Raw genomic sequence first — 19,622 nt, 5'->3', positions numbered from 1 at the left:
TCAATACTGTTGTTGATGTGGTTTTCTGAATCTTGATGAGAAAGACTCGAAGTTGCCGAGTAATAACAAAGATTTATTGAGTAACTAAAACAATAATTTTGTGAGTTCTTTACTTTAATATTGATACTAGCAATAAGGTTAACAAGATCTAAATACAGTAACTATGATTATCTACACTAACACTGAGCTAATCTACAGTCCTATCTTCTCGTCACATTACACCCAAAAGAGGCCGGCGAGCAGAATGAGCTTGCTTTTATGCCTCTGTTAATCCTGCCCTCTAGTGATTGGGTTGGATTGGATTGGATTTGTTTATTGTCACTTGTACCGAGGTACAGTGAAACGTATTTTTCTGCGAGCAGCTCAACAGATCATTCAGTACATGGGAAGAAAAGGGAATAAAAGATAAAACATAATAGGGCAACACAAGGTATACAATGTAACTACATAAGCACTGGCATCAGATGAAGCATACAGGGTGTAGAGTTAATGAGGTCAGTCCATAAGAGGGTCATTTAGGAGTCTGGTAACAGCTGGGAAGAAGCTGTTTTTGAGTCTGGTCGTGCGTGTTCTCAGACTTCTGTATCTCCTGCTCGATGGAAGGAGTTGGAAGAGTGAGTAAGCCGGGTGGGAGGGGTCTTTGATTATGCTGCCCGCTTTCCCCAGGCAGCGGGAAGTGTAGATGGACTCAATGGATGGGAGGCAGGTTCGTGTGATGGACTGGGCGGTGTTCACGACTCTCTGAAGTTTCTTGCGGTCTTGGGCCAAGCAGTTGCCATACCAGGTTGTGATGCAGCCAGATAGGATGCTTTCTATGGTGCATCTGTAAAAGTTGATAAGGGTTAATGTAGACATGCTGAATTTCCTTAGTTTCCTGAGGAAGTATAGACGCTGTTGTGCTTTCTTGGTGGTAGCATCGACGTGGGTGGACCCGGACAGACCTTTGGAGATGTGCTCCCCAAGGAATTTGAAACTGCTAACCATCTCCACCTCGGTCCCATTGATGCTGACAGGGGTGTGTACAGTACTTTGCTTCCTGAAGTCAATGACCAGCTCTTTAGTTTTGCTGGCATTGAGGGATAGATTTTTGTCGCTGCACCACTCCACTAGGTTCTCTATCTCCCTCCTGTATTCTGACCCGTCGTTATTTGAGATACGATGGTCGTATCGTCAGAAAATTTGTACATGGAGATGGAACTAAATTTTGCCACTGATGAGACCATCAATTCACACGACACGTGGTTAGAAGCGAACAGTGGTTTTAATCGTCTTACAACAGAGCCTGCCTGTGACCAGATGAACTCCAGATGAACTGGCAGGCAGGCTCTCAGCATCAACCTTTATACATAGAACATTACATTACATCACAGTACAGGCCCTTCGGCCCACGATGTTGCGCCGTCCTGTGAAACCCCTCTAAAGTCCCTCTACACTATTCCCTTATCGTCCATATGCCTATCCAATGACCATTGAAAGCGTTTAGTGTTGGCGAGTCCACTACTGTTGCAGGCAGGGCATTCCACGCCCTTACTACTCTCTGAGTAAAGAACCTACCTCTGACATCTGTCCTATATCTATCTCCCCTCAATTTAAAGCTATGTCCCCTCGTGCTGGACATCACCATCCGAGGAAAAAGGCTCTCACTGTCCACCCTATCTAATCCTCTGATCATCTTGTATGCCTCAATTAAGTCACCTCTTAACCTTCTTCTCTCTAACGAAAACAGCCTCAAGTCCTTCAGCCTTTCCTCATATGATCTTCCCTCCATACCAGGCAACATTCTTGTAAATCTCCTCTGTACCCTTTCCAATGCTCCACATCCTTCCTATAATGTGGCGACCAGAACTGCACACAATACTCCAAATGCGGCCGCACCAGAGTTTTGTACAACTGCAACATGACCTCATGGCTCCGAAACTCAATTCCTCCACCAATAAAAGCTAACACACCGTACGCCTTCTTAACAACCCTCTCAACCTGGGTGGCAACTTTCAGGGATCTATGGACATGGACACCGAGATCTCTCTGCTCGTCCACACTACCAAGAATCTTACCATTAGCCCAGTACTCTGCCTTTCTGTTATTCCTTCCAAAATGAATCACCTCACACTTTTCTGCATTAAACTCCATTTGCCACCTGTCAGCCCAGCTCTGCAGCTTATCTATGTCCCTCTGTAACTTGTAACATCCTTCCGCACTGTCCACAACTCCACCGACTTTAGTGTCATCTACAAATTTACTCACCCATCCTTCAACGCCCTCCTCCAGGTCATTTATAAAAATGACAAACAGCAACGGCCCCAAAACAGATCCTTGTGGCACACCACTAGTAGCTGGACACCTGTCAGAGCATTTCCCATCAACCACCACTCTTTGTCTTCTATCAGCTAGCCAATTTCTGATCCAAACTGCTAAATCACCCTGAATCCCATGCCTCTGTATTTTCTGCAATAGCCTACCGTGGGGAACCTTATCAAACGCTTTACTGAAATCCATATACATCACATCAACTGCTTTACCCTCATCCACCTGTTTGGTCACCTTCTCGAAGAACTCAATGAGGTTTGTGAGGCACGACCTACCCTTCACAAAACCATGTTGACTATCTCTAATCAAATTATTCCTTTGCAGATGATTATACATCCTGTCTCTTATAAACCTTTCCAAGACTTTTCCCACAACAGAAGTAAGGCTCACTGGCCTATAGTTACCGAGGTTATCTCTACTCCCCTTCTTGTACAAGGGGACAACATTTGCTATCCTCCAGTCCTCTGGCACTATTCCTGTAGACAAAGATGACTTAAAGATCAAAGCAAAAGGCTCAGCAATCTCCTCCCTAGCTTCCCAGAGAATCCTAGGATAAATCCCATCCAGCCCAGGGGACTTATCTATTTTCACACTTTCCAGAATCGCTAACACCTCCTCCTTATGAACCTCAAGCCCTTCTAGTCTAGTAACCTGTATCTCAGTATTCTCCTCGACAACTTTGTCTTTTTCCTGTGTGAATACTGACGAAAAATACTCATTTAGCACCTCTCCTATCTCCTCGGACTCTACGCACAACTTCCCACTACTGTCCTTGACTGGCCCTACTCTTACCTTAGTCATTCTTTTATTCCTGACATACCTATAGAAAGCTTTAGGGTTATCCTTGATCCTAACTGCCAAAGACTTCTCATGTCCTCGCTTGGCTCTTGTTAGCTCTCTCTTTAGAGCCTTCCTAGCTAACTTGTAACTCTCAAGCGACCCAACTGAACCATCACGTCTCATCTTCACATAAGCCTCCTTCTTCCTCTTGACAAGTGATTCAACTGCTTTAGTAACCCATGGTTCCCTCACTCGACCACTTCCTCCCTGCCTAACAGGTACATACTTATCAAGGACACGCAGTAGCTGTTCCTTGAACATGCTCCACATTTCCATTGTGTCCATCCCCTGCAGTTTTCCTCTCCAGGCGATGCATCCTAAGTCTTGCCTCATCGCATCATAATTGCCTTTCCCCCAGCAATAACTCTTGCCCTGCAGTTTATACCTATCCCTTTCCATCGCTAAAGTAAACGTAATCGAATTGTGGTCACTATCACCAAAATGCTCACCTACCTCCAAATCTAACACCTGTCCTGGTTCATTACCCAGTACCAAATCCAATATGGCCTCGCCTCTTGTTGGCCTATCTACATACTGCATCAGGAAACCCTCCTGCACACATTGGACAAAAACGGATCCATCTAAAATACTCGAACTATAGTGTTTCCAGTCAATATTTGGAAAGTTAAAGTCCCCCATAACAACTACCCTGTTATTTTCGCTCCTATCCAGAATCATCTTTGCAATCCTTTCCTCTACATCTCTGGAACTTTTCGGAGGCCTATAGAAAAGCCCTAACAGGGTGACCTCTCCTTTCCTGTTTCTTAACTCAGCCCATACTACCTCAGTATTCGAGTCCTCATCAAATGTCCTCTCAGCCACCGTAATACTGTCCTTGACTAACAATGCCACCCCTCCCCCTCTCTTACCACCTTCTCTGAACTTACTGAAATATCTAAACCCCGGCACCTGCAACAACCATTCCTCGCCCTGCTCTATCCATGTCTCCGAAATGGCCACAACATCGAAGTCCCAGGTACTAACCCATGCCGCAAGCTCACCCACCTTATTCCGGATGCTCCTGGCATTGAAGTAGACGCACTTTAGACCACCTTCCTTCCTGCCAGTACACTCGTGCAACTTTGAAACCTTACTCATGACCTCACTACTCTCAGCTTCTTGTGTACTGGAGCTACAATTCAGGTTCCCAATCCCCTGCTGAACTAGTTTAAACCCTCCCGAAGAGCATTAGCAAACCTCCCCCCGAGGATATTAGTACCCTTCTGGTCCAGGTGTAGACCATCCCGTTTGTAGAGGTCCCACCTACCCCAGAATGAGCCCCAATTGTCCAGGAATCTGAAACCCTCCCTCCTGCACCATCCCTGCAGCCACGTGTTCAACTGCTCTCCCTCCCTATTCCTCGACTCGCTAGCACGTGGCACGGGTAACAATCCAGAGATAATAACTCTGTTTGTTCTGGCTCTAAGTTTCCACCCTAGCTCCCTGAATTCCTGCCTTACATCCCTATCCCTTTTCCTACCTATACATCCCGTTAAGGGGAGGAGCCATGGGTGGCTCCTCGTCTCCCCCTATGGGTAGAGCTGCGCAACTACACGTGATCCAATACAATATACAGGCTCAACACATGTTGTACAATGAACTTCCGGTTGCAGCTATGCGGAGCTAAGCCGCACGTTCGGCAGCTCCCGCTATTTAAGGACTTTTGGGCCGATTTGAGGGCCCCAAACGGCGCTGTTTCGACGAATCATGGTGGGGGAAGGTGTCTAGAGGAGCTTTCCCCATAATTTATGGTGCTCACCCGGAGTGGGACGAAGGAAAAAGCTGCAGCAGCTCCCCAAGAAAAGCGGGGGAAGAAGGACAAAATGGCGGCCGGTGCGACACCCGAGGACTGGTGGAATGGGTGCAGGAGCAGCAGGCCTCTCTTCTGCGCTGTTTTGCGGAGCTGAAGGCTGAGTTGCTGGACTCCATGAATGCAACTACCAACAAGCTGCTTGGGACCCAGGCGGCCCAGGAGGTGTCTATTCGGGAGTTGCAGCAGCAGGCCGTTGAGAGCGAGGAGGAGGCCGTGGTCCTTGTGGGGAAAGTGGAGTTGCACGAGGCACTTCACAAAAAGTGGCAAGACCGCTTGGAGGAGCTGGACGTTCGCACGAGGCAAAAGAATTTGAGGATCCTGGGCCTGGCGGAGGGGCTGGAGGGGTCGGATCTCCCGGCGTATGTGACCACGATGCTGAGCTCGTTGATGGGAGCGGGGTCCTTCCATTTGCCCCTGGAGCTTGAGGGAGCTCACAGAGTGATGGCCAGGAGGCCCAAGGCAAATGAGCCCCCGAGGGCGGTGCTGGTGCGGTTCCATCGATTCAGTGACCGGGAGTGTGTGCTGCGCTGGGCCAAGAAAGAGATGAGCAGCAAGTGGGAGAATTCGGTAGTGAGAATCTACCAGGACTGGAGTGCGGAGGTGGCTAAGTGGCGGGCCGGGTTCAACCGGACGAAGGCGGTGCTTCATGCTAAGCAGGTCAGGTTTGGAATGTTGCAGCCTGCGCGCCTGTGGGTGACATACAAGGACCGGCACCACTACTTTGAGTCCCTGGAGGAGGCATGGGCCTTTGTACAGGCGGAGAAGCTGGACTCGAACTAGGGGCTGGGGACACACTATGGCCGTTGCTGTTTTCGCTGTTGCTGTTTTTTCAACTTTGACATGTGTGTTTTTTATACTGGTTTTCTTTTTGCTCTGTTTCCGAGTGGGTCTGTCTGTTGGGTATGGAGGTGGGTTAGGTGGGGAATGTTGGGGGTTTGTGTTTTATATGTTCTCTTCTGTACGGGGCTGGGGGTAGGGGTGAAACTGGATTTTGGGGAGCTGCGACAGAAGGGTGGGGTGTGGCAGCGTGAAAGCGCGGGCTTTCCTCTGGTTTCCCGCGCTGTGGGGCAGGGGGGGCGGAGCTGGCAGTGGGGGCGTGGCCTCTACTGGTCTTCTTTCCCGCGCTGAAGCGGTGCCAAGGAGGTGTGGCAAGAGGGGGATGACCCCATGCCGGGAGGGGATGGGCTTTGGCGGGAGCTGCCGGGGTCAGCAGAAGTCAGCTGACTTACGGAAGTACTATGGAGGGTGCGTCGCGGCTAGGAGGGGTCCTAGCCTGGGGGGGGGGGGGGATACCGGGTTGCTGCTGGAATGACCAGGAAGGAGCTGGTGTTGGCCGGGGGGTAGAGGAGAGGCGTTATCGCCATGGGGAACGGGTCGGGCGGGGTGTGCTGGCCTGGGGTGAGCAGTCGATAAGCTATGGCTAGCCGGCGGGGGAGGGGGGCGGGTTGCCCTCTGATCCGGCTGATTACCTGGAACGTAAGGGGGCTGAATGGGCCGGTTAAGAGAACCAGGGTATTTTCTCATCTGAGGGGGTTGAAGGCGGACGTGGCTATGCTCCAGGAGACCCACTTGAAGGTGGCGGGCCAGGTTCGTCTGAGGAAGGGGTGGGTGGGGCAGGTTTTTCACTCAGGATTGGACGCGAAGAACCGGGGGGTGGCGATTCTGGTGGGGAAGAGGGTGGCGTTCGAGGCGGCTGAGGTGGTGTTGGACAAGGAGGGCAAATATATTATGGTAAAGGGTAGGCTGCAGGGAGAGACGGTGGTGCTGGTTAATGTATATGCCCTGAATTGGGACGATGCTGGCTTCATGAGGCGCTTGTTGGGCCGCATTCCGGACTTGGAGGCAGGGGGCCTGATCATGGGGGAGACTTTAACACAGTGCTGGATCCCACACTGGACCGGTCCAGTTCAAGGACGGGTAGGAGACTGGCGACGGCCAAAGTACTGAGGGGATACATGGACCAGATGGGATGGGTGGATCCCCGGAGGTTTGGGAGGCCGAGAGCGCGGGAGTATTCCTTTTTCTCTCATGTCCATAGGGTTTATTCCCAAATAGACTTTTTCGTCCTGAGCAGGGGATTGATCCTGAGGGTGCAGGATGCCGAGTATTCGGCCATAGCGATTTCAGACCATGCTCCGCACTGGGTTGATCTGGAGGTGGGGGAGGCGCTGGACCAGCGCCCGCTCTGGCGCCTGGATGTGGGGATGCTGGCTGATGAGGAGGTGTGTAGGAGGGTCCGGAGAAGTATTGAGGGGTATCTGGATACCAATGACATGGGGGAGGTCCGGGTGGGGATGGTCTGGGAGGCTCTGAAAGCAGTGATCCGGGGGGAGCTGATCTCCATCCGGGCCCACCGGGAAAGGAGGGAGAGGAAGGAGAGGGAGAGACTGGTGGGGGAACTCCTGGATGTGGACAGGAGATATGCGGAGGCACCGGAGGAAGGGTTGCTGGAGGAACGGCGCAGTTTGCAGGCCAAATTTGACTTGTTGACCACCAGAAAGGCGGAGACACAGTGGAGGAGGGCACAGGGCGCGGTATGTGAGTATGGGGAGAAGGCAAGCAGGATGTTGGCGCATCAGCTCCGTAGGCGAGATGCGGCTAGGCAAATTGGTGGAGTGAAGGATGAGGGTGGAAATGTAGTGCAGAAGGGGACAGAAGTAAATGGGGTCTTTAGGGACTTCTACAAGGAACTGTACCGGTCGGAACCTCCGATGGGGAGAGAGGGGATGGAGAGCTTCATGAACAGGCTATGTTTCCCAAGGGTTCAAGAGGGGCTGGTAGAGGGGCTGGGGGCACCGATAGAGTTGGAGGAGCTAGTCAGGGGGATTGGACAAATGCAGTCAGGTAAGGCCCCGGGGCCGGTTGGGTTCCCGGTGGAATTTTACAAAAAGTATGCGGAACTGGTGGGCCCCCTGCTGGTGCGAGCCTTCAATGAGGCATGGGAGGGGGGGGCTTTGCCCCCGACGATGTCGCAGGCACTGATCTCTCTGATCCTAAAGCAGGATAAGGACCCCTTGCAGTGTGGATCATACAGGCCTATCTCGCTCCTCAATGTTTTTTTTTAAATTTAGAGTACCCAATTATTTTTTCCAATTAAGGGGCAATTTAGCGTGGCCAATCCACCTATCCTGCCCATCTTTTGGTTTGTGGAGGTGAAACCCACGCAAACACGGGGAGAATGTGCAAACTCCTCACGGACAGTGACCCAGAGCCGGGATTCGAACCCGGGTCCTCAGCGCCGTAGGCAGCAATGCTAACCACTGTGCCACCGTGCTGCCCCTCGCTCCTCAATGTTGACGCTAAGTTGCTGGCGAAGATCCTGGCCACCAGGATAGAGGATTGTGTGCCAGAGGTGATACACAAAGATCAGACAGGATTTGTCAAGGGGCGGCAGCTCAACACAAATGTGTGGAGACTGCTAAATGTTATCATGATGCCGGCAGTGGAGGGGGAGGCGGAGATAGTGGTGGCGCTGGACGCAGAGAAAGCGTTTGATCGAGTTGAGTGGGGGTACCTGTGGGAGGTGCTGGGGCAGTTTGGATTTGGGGAGGGATTCATCAAATGGGTGAGGCTGCTCTCCGCGGCTCCGATGGCGAGTCTAGTTACAAATGGAAGGAGATCGGAGTACTTTAGGCTCTATCGTGGGACCAGGCAGGGGTGCCCCCTGTCCCCCTTGCTCTTTGCACTGGCGATTGAACCTCTGGCTATGGTGTTGAGGGAGTCAGGGAGATGGAGGGGTCTGGTGCGGGGTGGGGAGGAACATCGGGTATCGCTGTATGCGGACGACCTGCTGTTGTATGTGGCGGACCCAGAGGGGGGAATGCCGGGGGTGATGGAGCTGTTAGCGGAATTTGGGGGCTTCTCGGGTTATAAGCTAAATTTAGGCAAGAGCGAGGTATTTGTAGTGCACACGGGGGATCAGGAGGAGAGAATTGGGAGGCTCCCGTTTAGGAGGGCAGTGAAGAGTTTCAGATACCTGGGGGTGCAGGTGGCCAGGAGTTGGGGGACTCTACATAAGCTTAACTTCACCAGGCTGGTGGAGCAGATGGAGGAGGAATTTAAAAGGTGGGACATGGTGCCGCTATCGTTGGCGGGTAGAGTGCAGTCCGTCAAAATGACAGTTCTCCCGAGGTTCTTGTTCCTCTTCCAGTGTTTGCCCATCTTTATCCCTAGGGCCTTTTTTAGAAGGGTGACCAGCAGCATCATGAGCTTTGTTTGGGCGCATGGCACCCCGAGGGTGAAGAGGGTCTTCTTGGAGCGGGGTAGAGATGGGGGGGGGCTGGCGTTACCCAATCTCTCGGGGTACTACTGGGCGGCCAATGTGTCGATGGTGCGCAAGTGGGTGATGGAGGGGGAGGGGGCAGCATGGAAACGGATGGAGAGGGCGTCCTGTGGAGATACAAGCCTGGGGGCCCTGGTAACGGCGCCGTGGCCGGTCCCTCCCACGAGGTATACCACGAGTCCGGTTGTGGCGGCTACGCTCAAGGTTTGGGGGCAGTGGAGGCGACATAGGGGAGAAGTGGGGGGCTCGATGGAGGCTCCGTTAAGGGCGAACCATAGGTTCGTCCCGGGGAACATGGATGGGGGATTTCAGGGTTGGCACAGAGCGGGCATCAGACAGCTGAGGGACCTGTTTATCGACGGGAGGTTTGCGAGCCTGGGGGAGTTGGAGGAGAAATGTGGGCTCCCCCCGGGAAACATGTTCAGGTATCTGCAGGTAAAGGCATTTGCGAGGCGGCAGGTGGAGGGATTCCCTTCGCTTCCCGCGAGGGGGGTGAGCGACAGGGTGCTTTCAGGGGTCTGGGTCAGAGAGGGGAAGATATCCGATATCTACAAGGTTATGCAGGAGGTGGAGGAGGCGTCAGTAGAGGAGCTGAATACTAAGTGGGAGGGGGAACTGGGGGAACAGATCGGAGACGGGACATGGGCTGATGCCCTGGAGAGGGTTAATTCTTTCTCCTCGTGTGCGCGGCTTAGCCTCATCCAATTCAAGGTGCTGCACCGGGCCCACATGACTGGGACGAGGATGAGTAGGTTCTTTCGGGATGAAGACAGGTGTGTCAGGTGCTCGGGGAGTCTAGCGAACCATGCCCATATGTTCTGGGCATGCCCGGCACTGGAGGAGTTCTGGAAGGGGGTGGCGAGGACGGTGTCAAGGGTGGTGGGATCCAGGGTCAAGCCAGGATGGGGACTCGCGATTTTTGGGGTTGGGGTGGAGCCGGGAGTGCAGGAGGCGAAAGAGGCTGGTGTTTTGGCCTTTGCATCCCTAGTAGCCCAGCGAAGGATTTTGCTACAATGGAAGGATGCGAGGCCCTCAAGCGTGGTGACCTGGATCAATGACATGGCGGGTTTTATTCAGCTAGAGAAGGTCAAATTCGCCCTGAGAGGATCGGTACAAGAGTTCTTTCGGCGGTGGCAACCTTTCCTCGACTTTCTGGCTCAACGATAGGGTACGGGGACAGTATCAGCAGCAACCCGGGGAGGGGGGGGGGGGACGATGACTATGTTTGTCTATTTAATTTTAATTTATTTTTAAGTTCTCTTGTTGGGGTTGGGGGGGTGGGGGGGATCTGATACATGTGTTGATACGGTCTGGGGGGTGTTACGGTTGTTATGGGTTATTTTGTTGCATTTCATTGTTTGCTGCTATATTTTATATTTTCTGTTAAAAATTCCAATAAAAATTATTTTAAAAAAAACACATGTTGTACAATACAGTGTGGATTATTAATATTTATAATTCACCACAGCCACGCAGTCGTGTGTGTACAGGGAGTAGAGTAGGGGGCTAAGTACGCAGCCTTGCGGGGCCCCGGTATTGAACACTACTGTGGAGGAGGTGTTAGAACATAGAACATAGAACAGTACAGCACAGAACAGGCCCTTCGGCCCTCGATGCTGTGCCGAGCATGATCACCCTACTTAAACCCACGTAACCCGTATACCCGTAACCCAACAATCCCCCCATTAACCTTACACTACGGACAATTTAGCATGGCCAATCCACCTAACCCGCACATCTTTGGATGTTGTTGTTGTTCATTCTTACTGATCGTGGGAACCACAAGGGGGGAACCAGTGAGGTTGGGAGAAGGCAAGGGAATGACAGCCGGAAGGAGGGCACGGGAAACGATAACAAACTTGGTATCTACAGGAGCAGAGAACAAGGAAAATCTGGGTGAAAGACGGGACGAATGGCTGAAGCAGAGGTGATCGCGTGACGACAATGGCAACGAAAACCATCCGGGAGAAGCAAGTGACAACACCAACTCCAGATTGTTCTTGAAAATACAGAAAAATGTGTCATTTGAAACATGGAAGTCTGGCAATATCTGGTCTGAGAGGATACAAGGAAAGATCCCACAAAAGGTTAATAGCAGCTGCAAAGAGCAGGATTATAAAATGCAGATTCTTGCTCATAAGCAGGCTTATCAAACACACAGGTTTCATGTGGTAAGCTAAAACAATGGCTCACACCTTCATGGAATGTAACTATGTCAGGAAGCATCTGGAAAGGTATGGATGAGAGTTTCAATTGAATTAAGTGACGAATGTTTAAAACAGGCAGGTCTTTGAAGTCATAACCAAGTTAAATTTTAGCATACAGCTAAAAGCAAAGTCTCACACCTTAATTGAAATAAACTCTCTTAGTAAACAACTGGAAAATTAAACGATTCGAAATCACAGAATTAAAATGAACACCTATTGAAACCAAAGGAACTTTGAACATCACAAAGGATAATGTAATCAGATCTGAGGTGACGCTATGCCCAAAATGAATAATTAGTTGTATTCAAATGTTTACATCAAAGATACTTTTTAACAATCAAAGGGAAATAAGTTAATTTACAATAAGGCTCTAAAAACGTAATAATTGTTAGAAAGAGAATATAAACCCAGGGAGCAGCAACAACAAAAAAAACAGCAACAGGAGAGAAGGGGAGGAGAACTCAGAGAGAGAGAGAGCTCGGTCATGGGAAAGACAAGGCAAGCAGCCGAGTTTAAACAGTTATACATCTAAGGAAGACTAGAATTTAAACAGGAGTCAGAGTCAGCTTAGAGATAGCTAGCAGAGTTAGCTCTTATAGCTCAGTACATGGATCAACAAGACACAGCAACAGAGCTAACCAGCGAATACATCCAAAAATGACCAGAATTCAAAGAAGATTGATTGTCAAGGTGGGCCTGAAGGTCCCTTCAACCAACAGGAAGGATCCAGAAGAAAGATCTTTTTACCTTTCTGTAAAGAAAGTGTTTGCAGCTTTTAAAAGAAAAAATATAATAATAAAATAACTTAACTTAACCTGAAAAAGTGGTTTATTCCTGAAAGTCTACGTTACTTACTTAGCAATGCAGGACCCAGGACATCGATGCTACTAAGTGGTAAGTAGATAAAATCTTCGGTGGGTTATACTGGGGGATAACTTGAAAATATAGTTTGACCTGAATGGCACCCACCGAAGCCTGCATCGGAGTCAGGGAGTGAGAATCCCTGTTCACCATTTAGAATATTGGCCCTTTTTGGTATAGGGGAATTCTAAGAATAGTGGTGAGTTTTCAAAAACAAGATCCATTTGCGTATTGCCCTCTGTAATTGTTCTGTAATTGTTTCCCCAGTGCCCAAATGTATCTGCACCCCCCTCCAGTTCCCCCCCCACAAACAGATGCCTACTTGTGTGCTAAAAACAATACTGCCAATTGTACAGAGCTGATGTTGTTGAGCTAGCACATAATACCCTACCAGTTATTTTATTATAACTTTTTTTTTGTTGTTGTTTGTTTTGTTTTTTGTGCGTGTTCCCTTATATACACATATATATATGTATTCTATTTTGTGTACATAACGGTAAATATACATTTGTTCGAAAGCCCAATAAAAAAACATTAAAACAAAAAAAGGACCAAAAACCGAATTCCCAAACAGGAGTCACCTTATGTGCGACTGTCCACCTCAGAGCCGCCACCCGGAACGAGAATAGCTCACATTGATGCCTTGAGTCGCCTCCCACTGCACATCAGCCCAGCTCCCTTGCTGGCGTTGGAAGAGTTTACGATGACCCTGAATTTCTTAGAGACATTAGCAGTGCCTGCAAAACAAATCAAGACCAGGACACAAAATGATCCAACACTGTCAAAATTGAAGCACATGCTCCTGAACGGTGAAGTCCGACAACAACCCTCTGATGACATGAAACCTTATCTAACCAAGAAAGATGAACTTAGTGTTGAGAACGGTATTATTCTTTGGGGTAGTCATCTCCTGCCCTAGTCAGCGCACATTCCTTGTGCGGCTACATAATGGCTACCTTGGGGTCTCTAAAATGTAAATGCTCCTCATGTCTGTTGGCCCAGTTTTGACTCGGACATCATGAACTTGGTGAAGCAGTGCAATTCATGCCGGGAAAATCAGAATCCTTGTTCGGCGGTACACCCGCGGGAATGGCCAGGCAGAGGGCAGCATGGTGGTGCAGTGGTTAGCATTGCTGCCTCATGGCTTCGAGGTCCTAGGTTCGATCCCAGCTCTGGGTCACTGTCTGTGTGGAGTTTGCACATTCTCCCTGTGTTTGCGTGGGTTTCACCCCCACAACCCAAAGATGTGCAGGGTAGGTGGATTGGCCACGCTAAATTGCCCCTTAATTGGAAAAAATGAATTGGGTACTCGAAAATTCTTTTAAAAAAGGGCCAGACGGGTCAGGGGTGAGAGTGCACATTGCCCCGGCCGGGTCTTTTCCGGGTTCCCTGGAGATACACCGCATGGGTTCCACAACTTTCCACTCTACGATCGAGAAACTACAACAGCATTTTTGCACACACGGCATGCCAGACATCCTGATTTCCGACAATGGCATGGTTTTCACAAGTAGGAAGTTCCAGGCCTTCATGAAATCAAATGGCATCAGACATATTGGGCGCGACCTTCTGGCCTTGTTATACTCGCGTTTAAGTGTAACAAGGCCGGTGAATAGCGGGAAAGATCAAAAATGTGGGGCACGATTCTCCGACCCCCACACCGGGTGGGAGAATCGCGGGAGTGCCGGGCGATTTCCACCACGCCGCCCTGGCACCCGCACGCGATTCTCCCACCCCCCCCCCCCCCCCCCCCCCAAAACGGCGTGTCGTGTTTTACGACAGGTCGCTCGGAGAATCGCCGCTCGCCGTTTCTAAACATCAAGCGGCGATTCTCCGGCCCGCATGGGCCGAGCGGCCTACCCAATCCGACTGGTTCACGCCGGCGCCAACCACACCTGGTCACTGCCGGCGTGAATAGCGTGCGAATGCTGCGTGTGCGGCCTGTGTGTGGGGGGGGGGATTGAGCACCAGGAGGGTGCTCGGGAGGGGTCTGGCCCGCGATCGGTGCCCACCGATCAGTGGGCCGGCGTCTCTAAACGACGCACTCTTTTCCCTCCGCCGCCCCGCAAGATCAACGCTCCATGTCTTGCGGGGTGCCCGCGGGGAGGACGGCAACTGCGCATGTGCGGATTGGCGCCGGTTAACCTGCGCATGCGCGGGTGACGTCATTTAGGTGCCGCCGGCCACGTCATTTAGGCGGCCCCGCTTTGATGTGGGCGCCAAGGCCCGACACGCGAAATTGACGCAGCGCCGCTCCTTGCCCCCTGGGGGTGGGAGAATAGGGGGTGTCGCCACTTAGTCTCCCGTTGGGAGAATCGCGCCCATGAACCGCGCCAGGCGCCAAACAGTTTGCTATGCAACCGGCCCGTTCCCATAGGCGAATTCGGAATCTTGCTGCAGCATGGCGAGAAACCAATTATCACCATTTAAGCCTCATTTCAATATTAACAAGAACCACCAGTCATCCAATGGTCTCCTGTCATTTACCGGCCTCCCCAGCAAGTGCTCACACTGGCGCAAAAGAACAAAGAACAAAGAAAAGTACAGCACAGGAACAGGCCCTTCTGCCCTCCAAGCCTGTGCCGACAATGCTTCCGTCTAAACTAAAATCTTCTACACTTCCTGGGTCCGTATCCCCCTATTCCCATCCTAATCATGTATTTGTCAAGATGCCCCTTAAATGTCACTATCGTTATAGTAGCAATCTTTGCTCTCAGCCAAGTGTTCACAGTGCTCGGCGGGGTTGGAGGACCCTCTGCAGGGGTGGGCTGCCATGGGAGGGTCGGGGGAGGCACTGTGGGGCAACTGGGGGGGCAATCTCTTGCGACATCACTGTGCCAACCCTTGGATCCCAGCCCCATGCCAGGGGCAACCCTTGTCCCTGCCCATCTGCCCCACCGATCACCCAAAACCCCCACCAAATGCTGAGGTTAAGAGAGCCAAGTGGGTTCCTGTGAGTTGGCGGGTCAGGTAGCCTGTAGGAGTGATTGCCTAGCATTCCAATCAAATCTTGATGTGAGGGTCAACACCACACACGCAGCAGTCAACATCCAAACAACCAGGGAATGGGACACAGCTCAGGGGACACGACCACGGCTGGAGGGTGGGTGGGTACCACGGGGAGGGGGTGTTGCCTGGAGAGACAGGTAAAGATTCCGGGGATCAGCCCGCATTGCGGAAGAAAGTGACAGAGGCATCAAAATGGTTGTGCAAAAAATGGAGGCTGGAGCACTAGGGGAGGCCGCATTGCTTACGGCTGAAGAAATAACTAAGGTAATGGCTGCGGAATTCGAAAGGCAGTTTACAAAATACATGGAGACAATGAGGAAGGAGATGAGGGAGGTTTTGAGTGAGCTGGTGAAGGAGGTGATTTCCACGGTGACGACGGCGGTGGCGAGCGCAGTGACGGAGATGCGGGAGCAAGGGGAGGCGCTGAAGGAAGTGGAGGATACATTATTGCAGCACGGTGATCAACTTATCTCGATGGGAAGGAGATGTGAGGAAAAATGGAAGACCTGGAAAACAGATCCAGGCGACAGAATTTGAGGATTGTGGGGCTGCCCGAAGGAGTAAAGGGCTGAGGCTGACTGAGTATTTTGCTGCGAGGCTGGTGAAACTATTGGGGGAGGGGGAGGATCCCTCCCGATATGAAATGGATCGGGCTTATCGGTCGTGGAGGCCTGTACCAAAGGCGAGTGAGCCACCAAGGGTAGTGACTCTGTGCTTCCGTAGGTACAGTGTGAAGGAGAAGGTCCTGTGCTGGGCCAAGCAGAAGCGGGTGGTGCAGTGGGCTGAAGCTGGTATACGTGTATACCAGGACTTTACGGTGGAGCTGGCGAGGAGGCGGGCTGCTTTCAACCGGGTGAAGAGGGCACTGTTCATTAGCAAGGTGCAGTGCGGCATTGTATATCCAGCAAAGCTGAGGGTGACTTACAAGCTCAAGGACTTTTATTTTGGGACGGCGGAAGCAGCGGAGGAGTTTGCGAAGGCAGGACAGTGGCAGAACTGAGAAATGGTCATGTGCCGATGTAACCTCATGACTGTATTTTCTTCTTTTTTTTGTTTCACTGCGTGCGGGTGTACGGGCTAAAGGAGCCGATGTTGTATATATTTGGACAAGGGAAGTGATGAGACTTTCACTCGAAGTGAGGGCTCTTTAGGGTGTAGGTGGATATGCGGGGTTTGTGTGCTAAAAGGGGATTTCTGGGCTTTCCTAGGGTCGGGCAAGGGGGAAAGAGACCCGGGCGGGGGCTACCATGCTGGCCGGTTTAGGCCGGCCAGTGAACGGGAGTGAGGTGTGGGGAGGGGCTGCGGCATTCGGAGCCTGGCAAAACAGGGTCTGAGGGGTCTAGCCGGGGTGGAAAGTTGGGGGAAGGAACCGAGGTTGGGGGGGGGAGGAGTTTTACAAGAGGAAGCGGACGGGAGGAGTTGGAGAGGGGCAGCAGGGTTTACAACTCTTGGGTATCATGTACGGCACTCTTTCAGAGGTTGGATGGCGCTGTGTGGGGGGGGGGGAGTGGACTCTATGGTGACTATGAGCGGTCCCGGACTCTTTTTGTCTTTTTCTCCTTTGTTTTTTGTTTCCACCGTGGGAGGGTTTGTTTTATTGGATGCATATATTACAGGTGGGCCGTTGTTTGGGGTGGTGGGAGGATGGGATCGTTGTTATTGTTAAGGGGATTGATTTTGGATTTGTTACCGTTTACTGTTTGTGGGTGGAGTGTAGATTTTGAAGGAATATGTGAAAATGGAGAATAAAAACATTTATTTTAAAAACATGGTTGTGCAAAAAGTTGTTTAATGTGCTGTACAATACCCCATTCCCGATAGTGCCCCCCCCCCCCCCCCCCAAACACCAGGCCTCCAACCTCCCCCTACCCCAGTGCCTTCAGTGATGCTCAATGTGCCTGGCCCTCCTAGATCTACCACGATGTCTTGATGTTTCCCCATGATGCACATCTGAGGTGGGGGCAGCCAGCTGCTTACCTCGCCCCGTGGCCTTCGATGCCCCTGGCGAGCGGGCTCTGGGGCCGCAGAGCCCCAGCTCAACTGCCAACGGCACATGCACAGCTGTGCTGCCCTGTCCCGTGTGCTGACCCCAAGACGCGGCCTAATTAGACGGGTGGAACTTGGGAGTGCTGCCGACCACCGTCGCCACCGCATGGGACAGGTCCCGGTTGGCACTCGGCGCCCCCTCCTCCCTGTCGGTGCTCATAAGACCCTGGGGTTCACCTTGGGGTGGAGGGGCAGCTGGTTTGGGCCTCGGCTGCCGCTGCATCATCTGGCTCTGTCAGTCCTGGTGGTCTCCCTGTAGTCCACACCATCATGTCGACGCCCTTGCTGCTCAGTGACTGGGACACATCCTCCAGTGACCGGGCCATGCTCTGCAATGCCTCAACCATGCCCAACTGTGACTGGGACAGGCTCCGCAGCGCCTCGGCCATTCCCATCTGTGAGTGGGACATGTCCCGCAGAACCCCATCAAGGTCGACCTGGTACTGGGTGACATCCCCCAGTGAGGCAGACATACTGCTGAGACCCTTAGCCATGGCTTTTCTTGTTAACACCCCCACCCACCCCTCCTGCTGACTTACTTGACCTGGAATAAATCAATAAACGGTTTCCATCTCCAGGCAAACCCTACCACCGACCTCCTCAAGACAAACTTAATTGTCATCTGACATATTAGAACAACATCATATAACCATCATCTAATGAACTGGCAGAACGAGTGGTGCAAACTTTCAAAATTGGCACAAAAAAGCAACCAGCAGGATCCATGGAGACAAGTTGACACGGTTTTGATTCAATTATAGCAATGTGTTTCAAACTTTTTTTTCCTGCGCCTCACTTTTACCAACTGGCCAACCTTCACGACCAACGCCAGCCGACCTTCGTGACCCACGCAGTCCAACCTTCCCTTTCCCTCACCTTTTTTTTAATTTACAGGGTCCAATTCATTTTTTCCAATTCAGGGGCAATTTAGCGTGGCCAATCCACCTACTTTGCACATCTTTGGGTTGTGGGGGCAAAACCCGCACAAACACGGGGAGAATGTGCAAACTTCACACAGACAGTGGCCCAGAGACGGGATCGAACCTGGGTCCTCGGTGCCGTGAGCCAGCTGTGCTAACTACTGCGCCACCGTGCTGCCCGCCCATTTCCCTCACCTTTAATGTGACAAGTGAGCCTGCTTGGTCCTCACAATCTCACTTGTTTTGTCATTCAATGTTACACTTCAGCTAAGGACTTAAGCTGATGATGTAAGTTCTTGCTGCATCCTTTGAAGAAAATCAAGACGTTTGTCATCGAACACGTCATACTTAGCCTTCAAATGCCATTTTTATTTGTTTAAAATGATCCATCTTCAGTTCCTCACAGTCCTGTTGCCTTGCTTGCTCGGAGCTAGAAAATGGAGGAATCTCTGCTCTATGACTTTGCGGCAAAAGCACGGATGTCAGTGTAAATGCCAGGCGCGTGACCTGCTCTCTACCGCCGCTTCTGGTCGGAAGACTGCATTGTTCTATTTAAACTTAGTCACGGCTGACATTCTCAACTTAAAAGCTGGTCACGGCTGGCATTCTCAATTTAAAAGCCACTTTTGGCCGTTGGGTGCTTCTCCTGTGATTGGAAACGATGCGATCGATCGCTCCTCAACGATCCCAACATACGCCTGCGACCCGCCCAAAGGTCACGACCCGCAGTGTAACAAACCCTGAATTATAGGACCATCCCTCACACTTCAACAGGAATCATCCTGGCAGAAATGGTTTTTTTCAACATAGAACAGAGAAAATACAGCACAGAACAGGCCCTTCGGCCCACGATGATGTGCCGAATTTTTGTCCTAGATTAAGAACAAATTAATCTACACCCCATCATTCTACCGTAATCCATGTACCTATCCAATAGCCGCTTGAAGGTCCCTAATGTTTCCGACTCAACTACTTCCACAGGCAGTGCATTCCATGCCCCACTACTCTCTGGGTAAAGAACCTACCTCTAACATCCCCCCTATATCTTCCACCATTCACCTTAAATTTATGTCCCCTTGTAATAGTTTGTTCCACCCGGGGGAAAAGTCTCTGTCTACTCTATCTATTCTCCTGATCATCTTATAAACCTCTATCAAGTCGCCCCTCATCCTTCTCCGTTCTAATGAGAAAAGGCCGAGCACCCTCAACCTTTCCTCGTAAGACCTACTCTCCATTCCAGGCAACATCCTGGTAAATCTCCTTTGCACTTTTTCCAAAGGTTCCACATCCTTCCTAAAATTAGACGACCAGAACTGCACACAGTTCTCCAAATATGG

At 51.1% G+C, this 19,622-nt stretch overlaps 1 long non-coding RNA gene across 2 annotated transcripts in view; it reads right to left on the bottom strand.

Moving 5' to 3' along the window:
• Nucleotides 1-771: 771 nt before the first annotated feature.
• Nucleotides 772-19,622, bottom strand: part of LOC119960251 — a 28,861-nt gene continuing 10,010 nt past the window's right edge. The window contains exons 1-3 of one of the 2 annotated variants that reach the window (XR_005459353.1): nt 18,481-18,540; nt 12,892-13,047; nt 772-823 (exon numbers count right to left, since the gene is read on the bottom strand). This is a non-coding gene — a long non-coding RNA (uncharacterized LOC119960251). Of the gene's footprint in view, nt 824-12,891; nt 13,048-18,480; nt 18,541-19,622 lie in introns of those variants that run through there. The other variant, XR_005459352.1, reaches the window with a different exon arrangement.

Source organism: Scyliorhinus canicula, chromosome 2, assembly GCF_902713615.1.
Source record: "Scyliorhinus canicula chromosome 2, sScyCan1.1, whole genome shotgun sequence".
Classification (NCBI taxonomy): Eukaryota; Metazoa; Chordata; class Chondrichthyes; order Carcharhiniformes; family Scyliorhinidae; genus Scyliorhinus; species Scyliorhinus canicula.
The sequence above is the reverse complement of the archived record's forward strand: the minus strand, read 5'-3'. Positions and strand labels throughout refer to the sequence as shown.